The sequence below is a fragment of the Schistocerca piceifrons genome, chromosome 11 (assembly GCF_021461385.2).
Source record: "Schistocerca piceifrons isolate TAMUIC-IGC-003096 chromosome 11, iqSchPice1.1, whole genome shotgun sequence".
Taxonomy (NCBI): domain Eukaryota; kingdom Metazoa; phylum Arthropoda; class Insecta; order Orthoptera; family Acrididae; genus Schistocerca; species Schistocerca piceifrons.
In genome coordinates, this window is record NC_060148.1 from 77,345,947 (window position 1) to 77,359,238 (window position 13,292).

Here is a 13,292-nt window from a genome sequence, read left to right on the forward strand (position 1 = left end):
TGAGTAATAGGCAGCAAATATATGTAGAGATTTTTCTAAATAGCATTGTGTGTTTATTAGTAAATAAGGAAATGGACTGCCATTCAATGCAAGCAGCAAAAAATCTTTTTATAGTATACATAGGTATTTGTATATGCTTTGTAGTTAAGTGTTAGTGTCCCAAATTTTGATTTTATTTATCTGAGAAATTTAATAATAATAAGTAATTTTGTGATAGGAGAGTGGACTGTGCCAAAGGCACTTAAGTAAATGATAGGTAAATTTTCTTGATATATTAAAAAGTATAGATATATATAATGTGGGTGAAAGGAAGTTTTGTGATATAAAATTCTGTGATGGTGCATTGGCATAAAGATTCAGAACCCCCATATAAAAATAAAGTTTAGTGTTCCCATCAAATCTGCACTTAGTGAAATTTACTGGAAACAGGGCCAATGACTCTGTACTATTGTACAAATAAGTAATTCTTTTCATCTGATTTTACGATAAACTTGTGTAATTGGTGTACTGATTTCATTTCTTTTTGTTTCATCCCATTTTGTTAAGAAAACTGTAAGTAAGTTTCAATGTGAATATTAATGTTTATGTCAAATGTCAAGTAATATTGTAATAGAATTGAAATGCAACAAATGTTGAAACTGTTGTAAGATGTTTAAAATTGTAACTGCTCGTCTGGTCCATACGTAGGCAATGTGTTGGGATATGTAGAATGCAAAACCTCGGGTGAATACCCCGTCTGTCAGGGAGCGGAAAAAGGTTGATGGCAGGTGAGCGCAGGGAAATGCGCACGGGCACTGCACGTCACAACAGGCTCAGTAGTAGTTGGAGTTTGGCACTGGATTGAGCAACACCTTCTGGAAGACATAGCTTCACTGAGCCTCGGGTATGCCGTCCCAACACCCACACAGCATGGCAAAGTTCCATAGGCACTAAATGGAAAAGTATTGCGATGCTAAGAAGAATTAAAGTGCGAATACGTCAAGAGCCATAGCTGTGGTTGCATGTGTGCTCTGTGCCTCGACATCTTCCCGCCCGCCAACCGCCGCATCGATACTAGCAGGTTGAAACTTTTAGTGCTGTATTCGTATGGATCAGGACTGTGTTTGTTTGGTGCAATAATAACCTAAATTTTACCAGAACTTTTCCATCATTCAATTAGCCTCACAACTAACATAGACAGGGTCCTTTCCAAACGTTGTGCAATCCAAGCGTCCCAAAATGAAAATTAAAAATGGTATTAATAATAATTATTTGCAGTACTAGCTATATTAGAATTGTGTTTAAAGAAATGTTTTGTTAATTAACCCGTAAATGAATAGCGAAGGTCTAACGAAGTCGAAAGATAACTGTAGTATTGATATAGTATTGAAGGTTATTATTTTGAGACAGGTTTAAGGGCATTTAAATCAGCAGTAAATAAGATGAAAAGAGTAGTAACTTTTATACTGGATATTTGAATGAATAATAAATTCAGTAGTCATTTTTTTTTTAATACAGCGATCATAACAGTTTCAGGGTCCCACCTTCATTCATTTGAATTCTGAAGTGTTCTAAATTAGTTTGACCAGCAAAAGTTAAAGTCAATATAAAAGTCAAAATTTATCAATGTTTTATCTTTATCTAAATTGACGTTTTGTGTGTGGCATAAAAGTACAATTTCTAGGGTAACCTATGCCCGATTTTAATCAGATTAATAGAGAGTATAAAGTTTTGTAGTAAACATTATAGTGTAGTGTTATGTATTCGTGATTTTCCATATCAGTACAGAACGTGAAACTATTAGTTCAATAGATTTTCCGGTTCTAAAATCCTACTATATTATGCAGTGTCGTTTTGCATGAATATATATCAACTGGTGCAGGGAAGAAACTCAGTTAATGTCTAATTAGGCTGGCGACTGTATTATTGTCACATCTTCTAGTTTGCTTTTGATCGATCCTGACGTGTGATTGCATTTTGAACTTACTTGACGGATCATTGTTATTACAGAGTGGATGTAAGTCTCATTTGCCACCATTCAGGTACACACGGTCGATATCTATGCGAAAATCCTTTCTCATAAGGGGAATCCCCCTCACTTACCATATCACAGGCTTTAACGAGTACTGTGTCAGGGATTGCAAGGTGACTTACATTTTTCTCCAGCGACTGTAACAGCTGTGTACAAATAAAAGATTCGAAAACTACAGACTGTTATCAGTTAGAAGGATGAATCACTGGTTCAATAAGTTAAAATACTAAGGAATGCTTTGAAATAAAGCATGAATTTCATTTTGAATTATTTGAAACTTGTAAGAATAATTAGTAATTGCCACTACAGCATTCAAAGAATAATTAGTTCACTTCTCATGCATCACATATCAGACTGTAAATAATACAAAACAAGTTGACAAGTCCTACATACGACTCACTTATTTACAGAATTTTCATACCGGGGAATAGTAAACAGTTATATTATCTATAAAATGCCACATAGGTAACCACTCCTCCAGATAAACTCATGTGTGTCAAATGGAGAAACACTGGCCACGATAGCAGGAAAGGAACAAGTAGGGGCGAAGCCTTCGACTGCAGGCGACAGACTAACTGGGCGACATTTTGGAAGATAAAACTCCTACAACTGATAGCAAAGCGAGGCCGTGGAGGTGGTATAAAGTGTCTGGTAGCAAAGCTAAAAAAGAAAATGGAGTGTGGAGAAGCAAAGAAACAACATACTATGGTGCAATGTGTGATGTTGCGCTGTGTTTGCCAGAATGCTTTGAGCAATTTCACACGATAGCCAGTTTTTATAGATATTATTTATAAGAAATTGTAATGGTAAATGGTTGTGTATTCTGATTTTTTAAATAAATACCTTTCAGTTTGTTTTTATAAAACATAAACAAGTACAATATTCTTTCTACCTACTATAAATCCTACTATAAAAGGTTTTAATTTTTCTTGTTTGAGCTACAAACTTGTGATAACAGTGTAAATTTAAGTGAAGTTGGTAACTAAAATGTTTTACCTGGTTTTAAAGTTTCAATTACAGTTGAAAACAAAAAACTGCAATGATTTGTCTGTAACCGTTCGTGAATTGTGATTTTTTTGAAAACGACGGAAAACGCCAGTCTGGCGAGCTAGAATGTCCAGAGACACGCAGTAAGATCTTGATAATACAAGACTTATTTCTTTTCCATTATCGTCATGACAACTTTAACACTTTTAATATGTAGAACGTAACACTATAACTGTTAACCAGATGAAATGAAATGATCGTATGGCATTCTTGGCCAAGGGGCCCCATGTGGGGGAGATCGGCCGCCGTATTGCAACTCCTTTTTAGTTGACTCCATTTCGGCGACTTGCGAGTCAATGATGATGAAATGATGATGAAGGACACACGACACGCAGTCATCTCGAGGCAGAGAAAATCCCTGACCCCGCCGGGAATCTAACCCGGAACCCCGTGTGTGGGAAGCGAGAACGATACCGCAAGACCGTGAGCTGCGGACTGCTAACCAGATGTAATAACTTAACAAACGAAAGAAGGATTTACTGATTTATGGCAGTACCAGACAAGCTCGACAGCGCTTAACTGCGATCTGACGGGAACCCGTGTTACCACTGCGGCAAGGCGTCTGGCACGGTGTACGGTACTACACACTTTCATCACTGTGTGGTACATTTTCCTTCATTACGTTTACAGCGTACGCGAAAGAATTTGCCCCCCTTCTAACAGCCGTGTACCGCAAGTCTCTAGAGGAACGGAAGGTTCCAAATGATTGGAAAAGGCCACAGGTAGTCCCAGTCTTCAAGAAGGGTCGTCGAGCAGAAACGCAAAACTATAGACCTATATCTCTGACGTCGATCTGTTGTTCGCGTATCATGTCGTTTCTGGAAACCAAGAATCTACTCTGTAGGAATTAACATGGATTCCGGAAACAGCGATCGTGTGAGATCCAACTCGCTTTATTTGTTCATGAGACCCAGAAAATAATAGATACAGGCTCCCAAGTAGATGCTATTTTCCTTGACTTCCAGAAGGCGTTTGATACAGTTCCGCACTGTCGCCCGATAAACAAAGTAAGAGCCTATGGAATATCAGACCAGCTGTGTGGCTGGATTGAAGAGTTTTTAGCAAACAGAACACAGCATGTTGTTCTCAATGGAGAGACAGCTACAGACGTTAAGGTTCAAATGGTTCAAATGGCTCTGAGCACTATGGGACTTAACATCTGTGGTCATCAGTCCCCTAGAACTTAGAACTACTTAAACCTAACTAAGCTAAGGACATCACACACATCCAAGGCAGGATTCGAACCTGCGACCGTAGCAGTCACGCGGTTCCGGACTGAGCGCCTAGAACCGTTAGACCACGGTGGCCGGCCAGACGTTAAGGTAACCCCTGGCGTGCCACAGGGGATAGTTATGGGACCATTGCTTTTCACAATATATATAAAAGACCTAGTAGATAGTGTCGGAAGTTCCATGCTGATTTTTGCGGATGATGCTGTAGCATACACAGAAGTTGCAGCATTAGAAAATTGCAGCGAAATGCAGGAAGATCTGCAGCGGATAGGCACTTGGTGCAGGGAATGGCAACTGACCCTTAACATAGACAAATGTAATGTATTGCAAATACATAGAAACGAGGATCCTTTATTGTATGATTATATGATAGCAGAACAAACACTGGTAGCAGTTGAAACGTCCCCTTAGAACAATTTATACATGACTGTGTTTAAACTGATACACAATATTTTTTGCGCAACGCAATCTGACTTTCAAAAATCCCTACTAAATAATGGCCCTGACTAACATTAACCTATACCTTTCACAAATCACTTACCTCACAAAAATCTTCGTTACTCAAGCTACTGCAATACAGCGAGCGCCACTACCGCCAGCTAAATAAAAGATTCAAACTACTGAAGGCACTAACTACTGATAGGCAGAGTTAGCAAATAAAAGATTTTAATAGAGAACAAACAATGTATTTACCTTAATAGTCATAATATATATAGCAGTTCATGACATCCAGTCTTACAAATTTCAAAACTCCGCCATTTCTCTCCCCACATCCACCACTGCTGGCGGCTCACCTCCAACTGCGCAATGCTACGCGCTGTTAACATCCAGCTGCCCAACACTACAATGGCAGAAAACAATTCAAACTACCCACAGACTGCACACAGCACAGCCAGTGATTTTCATACAGAGCGCTACATGGCGTTACCAATAAGAAAACCTAAACAGCTTACTTACATAGCCCCCATGATCCCCACAAAAAAATTTACAAATTGTTTTGGGCAGTGGCCAATACAGATTTGAAAAAAATTTTTATAATTACAATAACAAAGAAATTAAATGCACACACTTAGTGATACAATGTTGGTCAAAAGCTAAAATTTTCTCACAGTCAATCACAGTAAAATTGCAGTGTTTTTCTCAAAGTCTGAGCAGTAAAAGAAAATGCACATGGAAGTGGTGGATTTCCATGCAGTTTTGAAGTAGTAGTGTTGTCCTTCCAACGGAAAGACAGTGCTGACTCTTGACATGCAGACAGGTAATGGGCCACAACAGAGCAAACCCACCGCAGAGTCAGTCGAAGTTTTGAAGAATATTGGTAGGTAGGTCATCACAGAGTAGACCCACTGTAGTCCTGGTAGAGATTACAGTATTGGTGGGCCACCAGAGGTGCAGACCCACTGCAGTCCTTGTAGAAATAATGGTGTTGGTGAGTCATCAAAGGTGTAGACCCACTGTAGTCCTTGTAGAGACGGTCAGCAACCATCTGTTGCGACTTTGCAGGTGCACAATCACCATCGAAGGGTCTTGCGGACAATATAGTAAGTCCATAAACCACCACTTGTGCACTCACAAAATTTATGGAATTGTCTTTAGAACCAGCAATGCTGTTATCCAGTCCCTTGCTGAATCATTAACACACGTGCAAACACTATCAGTCCCTACTTCTCACATATTGTCCATATACTATGACCAACAGAAACGTGTGCAGTGAAATGTAACTTACAAGTTGCTTAATTTGATGAACTGGTGTCAATTACAATTTTATAACATGAGAATACAATAACAAAGGTACAAAATACATCATTAAAGAACATAACAATACAGATAACATTTGTAGTACAGGCTTTACAAAAGAATCGAAATAACATATACATCAGTGTTACAGGAATTATAACATGAGTACATACGTAAAAGATCAGAATAACTTTCGAAACATCAACTTCACACATGAGCATGAAAACAAAACAGAATAAATAATGTCTAAACATCTTTACAAAGTAAATAACATAGTATTAGAAAAATTCTACAACAGAACAACATCAGCTAAACACATAAAGACAGGAAAAACACAAATATACGAAAGTACACAAACACATAGTGGGATAACACAAGGAAAGGACAGGGTTTCTTTTACTGCAGTATTTTGCAAACAAAACTTTCTTTACTTCTCGGAGATCTCCCTTTGTTCTTCATTATTTCCAAAAAGTCCTATCTATACCTGCTTTCTGTACTTTTTTCGTATGACTTCTCAATGCATTTCATCGCAACTCATTCTCTTATGTAGTCTACCCCCTCTTAAGCTAACTTAAATCTACTGAGCTCAGATGCTAAACTAAGGGACGAGGCAATGCAGCAACACAGAACAATTAACACAAACAGCAATGACAAAAAAAAAATGGAAATTTGCAAAGCAAGCTACAGTAAATCTAAATTACCAAGCAATGCAACATTACAACTAATATGAGCCAATGTGCAGCAACAAGAAAAATAAATCAGTAGTAAAACTAGCTTAACAGAGTAATACAAAGTGAAATTTAGTAGCACTATGCCTGGCAAACAGCCGAAGCAAATGCAATAACTTATATCTAAACATGAGAAAGCTCAAGCAGAAAAAATATTACAGTAAAAATGGCCATGTTTAATACGTATGTCACATCTTAACACTAGAGTGATGCATCATGATAACTTACTCTACCAAAAAAATTACCAAGTAGTTGAAAAGAAAATTATGTATGCAGTTCCTGTGAAGGTAAAAGTCTTTTTGTGCTCCCTCATTTTTTTGAAAAAAATTATTATTTTCTCGATCTGTAGACAGAAAATATTTATATTAGTTCATCTATAAAATTTTATTTTAACCAATGCTGCAGTGCAGCTAGAAACTAGATATTAAACAAAATAGGCAAAGCAAGGCGTGAAACCTCATTCACTAGCCATATGGCATTTCATAATGCAATAAACAATCTTTCAACTAGCAAGGTAATAGATGTGAAATGTTTCTCATCATTTCATTAGGCATTTTAGTTAACATCATAAATTACGAGCTCCACAGTGTAATCATATGTTTTAAAGTTTGAGCGTGTTGTATTTGCGATGCGTTCTACAAAGGAATGTCAATAGCGAGGATAATGGCCTCCTTTTTTCTTCACCTGTGCTTCTGAAAGGCACACACCAATGGCTTTTTTCCAGGCAATTGTTGCACAGCTGGCCACGTAATGCGTAGTGCCCATGATGCATTACGTGAAGGTCACTTAACTTTCTTACTGAAATATTTATGACAGCCGTTTCCGCTACAGTGGCAGTCTCATATAAAAAATTCTGCAGGTTGAGAATTTGCGTTACAAATGTGTAGAAACAAAATTCTATTGATATAACAGTGTCCAAAAATTTTCGCCATCATTGTGATACATTCACGCATTTACACACATTTCTTAACTCTTAAAGTATGATTCTTGGTTTCCAACAGCCTTTTCATAAATCAGAGTCCCTAACCACTACTCCTTATTCCTTACCTTACTACACATGTACATATTCGTCGACACATCAATCTTGCAGCGACACTTCAATATTTCATCATAATAAATATATAGCATAATCAAATTCCTCATTAGCATCAGCTTATTTATCATAAACATACCTCAACAGCATAATACACATCGTCGTCGTAAAAATAACATCATAACACCTCAGTCAAATCTCAAAAACGTCGTAGCTTCCTCCAATAATTTCAAAACCTAAAAAAAATTCTCTGCTCATTTCAATAGTGTCATCTACCTCAAACGTACTTTAAAATCATGCTCCCTTACCAAATATATCATTCAAAGCCCTCATAGTATCACAAGGTTCCAAAAAAGTATGAACAGTTCACAAAGTACAGACAAAATACAATTTCATAAGAGTGAAGTTATCCAACGGTGTAATTGCGTAAACATGTGTCACTGATGTAGTAAAAAAAATGTTTATCTCTCAGTTAAATGATCAGATAGCTGTGTAATTTGTGTGTTAGAGAAATATGGGAGCGATGTGTAAAATTGTATAGCCAAATACCATATTAGCTAGGGCTCCTTGTGCTTACCAAACACATGGTACACAAAGTAAGCGTGTACCCCTGTGAGGATTAATGAATAATACCCTCAGGTGGTACAGATTACAGCAATGGAATGAAATGTATCACGTAAAACCTTTGTATCATTGTACTTCAAATTTCTTTAAAAATAAATGTTTTAAGTACAAAATTAATCACTCAAATACGTGAGCTGTAGCGCTAAATGTAAGATAATCTCTGTGGAAGTGTCGTAGTTATTGTCCTCCAAAAGCTAAGTTCTGCAGAAGTCAATGTACTTACCTCATGATAAACAAAAGTGAAATGCTTTGCGTATAGATATCTTAGTTATTACGCTTATTGCTGTGATGAAGAAAGTACTGTGCTGTAACGTATTGTTGTGCTATGGAAAAGGCTGTCTCATTGCAGCTATACCACAAAAGTTACTACTAAAACATGTTTTACTTTCCAGAATAATACATAAAACTGTGCAGACATAAAACAGAAACACCGCAAAAGCAACATTGTAAATTGTCACTCATTAGTAGCGTCGTGATAAAATCGGCTCACCTCCAACTGCGCAACGCTACGCGCTGTTAACATCCAGCTGTCCAACACTACAATGGCAGACAACAATGCAAACTAGCCACAGACAGCACACAGCACAGCCAGTGATTTTCATACAGAGCGCTACGTGGCGTTACCAATAAGAAAACCTAAACAGCCTACTTACACAGTTACTTCCGTAAAATATCAGGGAGTATGCATGTGGAACGATTTGAAGTGGAGTGATCATATAAAATTAATTGTTGGTAAGGCGGGTACCAGGTTGAGATTCATTGGGAGAGTCCTTAGAAAATGTAGTCCATCAACTAAGGAGGTGGCTTACAAAACACTTGTTCGACCTATACTTGAATATTGCTCATGAGTGTGGGATCCGTACCAGGTCGGGTTGACGGAGGAGATAGAGAAGACGCAAAGAAGAGCGGCACGTTTCGTCACAGGGTTATTTGGTAAGCGTGATAGCGTTACGGAGATGTTTAGCAAACTCGAGTGGTAGACTTTGCAAGAAAGGCGCTCTGCATCGCGGTGTAGCTTGCTCGCCAGCTTTCGAGAGGGTGCGTTTCTGGATGAAGTATCGAATATATTGCTTCCCCCTACTTATACCTCCCGAGGAGATCACAAATGTAAAATTAGAGTGATTCGAGCACGCATGGAGGCTTTCCGGCAGTCGTTCTTCCCGCGAACCATACGCGACTGGAACAGGAAAAGGAGGTAATGACAGTGGCACGTAAAGTGCCCTCCGCCACAACCCGTTGGGTGGCTTGCGGAATATATATGCAGATGTTGATGTAGATTGTTTCTCCTTCATATTTCTGTTACTAGAAGTACCAAGATTAATGTTCCACAAACACGGATGATGCTTGCAGAGTTCCAGAAATTGCACAGCATACTGTAATGGCCACATCTCTCTCTGCCATTGCATATCAGGCCTTTGAAATAAAATGTGCAAGATGTCAACTCTCGAACCATCAAAAACAAACTGTGTGCCATTCGGCAAAAAGGGCCAAGACCACGGCGGGGGGGGGGGGGGGGGGGGGGGCGAGCCAAGGTACTAGGTACACCCGGTTTCAGCTTTAATTTCTAGGTGCGCCAGTTCCTGCGGCATGCTGTTTTGGGTGGTTACAGGCACACCTTTACATGTGTACGTCAACGTGCACGACCAATATGTGCCCGTGTTAATCCAGCGTGATATACCATTCCATACTTCCCAAGATCCTTAGGAAACTAAAGAGAGACAAATGCGGTGTAATTTTTTTTAGTTAATGCCGATTTTTACTGCTTTATATGCACTCCCTCTTGTGAAGACTATGTTGTCAGCCAACATAAAATACTACTCTCACACATCCCTTACCGTATTCAGAAGTGCAGCTTATTGTCCGCTAGGAGCGCTGCCATCGCAGTGCATTAGAAAAGTGGGCAACAGTGTGGTGAGAGTAACCTATTAGCCTAGAGTGTGGTTTGACAGCATAGTGTCTCTCAGGCGCTGTGACGCGATATACACAAACACACGTCAGGTGTGCCTTAGGATTCTTAATGCCTTCTCATCTCCCGGCAAACGGCCTTGCAGCAGTGGTAGTACTGCTTCCCATCAAATCGCCTACGTTAAGCGCTGTCGGGCTTGGCTAGCACTTGGATGGGTCGCTGTCCGGGTCTGCCGAGTTCTGTTGGCCAGTGGGCTGCACTCAGCCCCCGTGAGGCAAAACTGAGGAGCTGCTTGACTGAGAAGTAGCGGCTCCGGTCACCAAAACTGACAACAGCTTGGAGAGTGGTGTGCTCACCACAAGGCCATCCGTATCTGCATCCAGTAATGCCTGTGAGCTGAGGATGACACGGTGGCCGGTCGGAACCTTCAGGGTTGGGCCGTCAGGGTGTGTTCCGCAGGAGTTTTTTTTTCTTTTGTTCCCATCTTCCGCAGGTAAAACATCTAGACCATACAAAATTAATGGCCAAATCATTTCTTGGAATAGCCCAATTTGTAAGACATCACCGATCATTATACATTATTACACGCATTATAAAAAAATGAATTGTATGAACATAATGTGTTCGCTTTTCTGCATCTAGGAAAAAATGTCACGTGCAGGGGTGTGACGAAAGTTTGAAACGTAAGTTGGTGTGCCCCAGAGTCGGAAATGTCGACAAACGCGGCTCTAACACATACTAAATCTAACTACCCAGTACTCACTTTCGGCATTTGTCATGGTTGTTCTCTTATCGACACCTACAGAAAAAGAGAATTCGAAGTTACCAATTTTCTTTTAAAGAAATTCGTAACACGAGATTTGAATTTCAGTTCTCAGTGTCGACAAGGAAGTTTTCTTGGGTGAGAATAATTCACCAGTCAGCAAGAGAGCGTAGACAGTTGTGAAGGTGACATGTCACAGTTGCGAATTTTTTCGGTGTGAGTTACTTGCCTCCAGATCAGCTGGGAATTGTGCTGAAATGTTCGTACATTGTCTTATGCCAGTTAGCATGTATGAATCATATATTTGCTGGAAACGCAGATAGCTTTTAGCGTTCTCTCTCTCTCTCTCTCTCTCTCTCTCTCTCTCTCTCTCTTCCTCGTCCACAAGCGTCGTTATCCATTACAATCACTCATAGGCAGAACCGATACAGTAACCATTGATTGTTTTTCGCAACAAGTTGAAAAGTTAGTTGTGTTGTCGTCAATGACATAACACCATGCCGTTCTAGTCATTTCGAAAATCTTTTTTGGTTTGGGTTTTTCCGACGTGCGAATCAGAAAATATGTGATACGAATTTGATGGCATCTACTTTATCACTGACGACAGTTTTAGATCCATCTTACGCTGTATGACACACTTACGATCTGGATTCGAAAACGCTGTGCTGAAGGAAACGATAGATGTGGTGCTGTGGTGTCGGGTGGGTGACAACCAGTTGGTGCAACACAACCACGAACTGCATTCTGAAGCCTGAAATGACTCCGCCAGGTTGCCGTTTGCGTCCTGTCTATGCGCTACAGTGTACCTGACAGACGGAAATAACACAGGGTGTCTCAGGAGGCATGCTCGATATTCAGGGATATTACAGCAATGACAATTCGAAGGAAAAAAGCCTTAGCAAACGTGTGCTCTAAAAGCTTCTTCATCTTCGATACTGTGAAGCAAATCGCTTCTACTGCCAGCTCTTTGCTTTCCATATTATGAGAGGAGGTGTAAATAGGATCAAAAAGTTTCAGCATGAGGGTGTTACTGCAGCTTATATGCAACCCAGCATGACTCCGATGCTTGTATATAATCACCGACGTGTAGACAAGAGTGTAGTGTGTTAACATAAGCCGGCCGTGGTGGCCAAGCAGTTAAAGGCGCTACAGTCTGGAACCGCGCGGCCGCTACGGTCGCAGGTTCGAATCCTGCCTCGGGCATGGATGTGTGTGATGTCCTTAGGTTAGTTAGGTTTAAGTAGTTCTAAGTTCTAAGTTCTAAGTTCTAGGGCACTGATGACCTTAGAAGTTAAGTCCCATTGTGCTCAGAGCCATTTGAACCATTTTTTTGTTAACATAAACAAATGTATTTAAGTGATAAGTGGATGTTTCGTTATGTTTCCTTTCGAACTGTTATCTAACAACTGTACTGCGTCACGCCTAATACAGTTCCTCAAGCAGAAGTGGATGAGTTAAACAGCTGTACTGAAAGCGTCGGAGAATGGATAGGGAACGTTCGCGGACATGCGTTTCTGTTCAGAATATTATATACTCACTCCCCTCTACACGTCCTACATGATTGTAACTGGAATTTCCGAACACCCTGTAGCACAGTGCAGTTAGTAATCCGCGATCGCAATTATTCCGGTTGTTCCACTTTTTTTAGTATGTTACATGTACCTCACCCTGTTGTAAAATCAGAGATCTCGATACTGGAGCGCACTTGTGCATGTGGACACATTCAAAAAGCCAACCGAAAGCACGACAAAATCTTTTTCCCCATCTACCTACTTTCAAGTGGACATTTCGGTTACAGTAGCCATAGTAAATTTTGTAGAGCGTAAAATTTTCTACAAACTTTTATCTACAATTATGCCTTAAAAAATGTGTATGTGTTAGCAAAAACAAGCATTTCGCGCGAATAGGTTTCATTTGTCGCGAGTAGTTCTTTTTCAGGGCAATTTTGAGAAAAATTAACTGACAACAATGTCGCACAGCATAAAATATCCTATGAGACATATAAGCTGCAATGGCGTAATCCCGAGCGCTTGTTAGAAATACCAAAACTCCTTCGCTCCCCACTACTCACTCCAAAAGAATTATGGGAGGCTAAAGGGCTGGCAATAGGAAGGAGCAATCCGCGACTCTATGCCTGTGACAGATTAACGTACTGACCCCAAAATAAGAAAAAAGGAAGAAGAGCAGATAATATAAATCTGAATACCATTT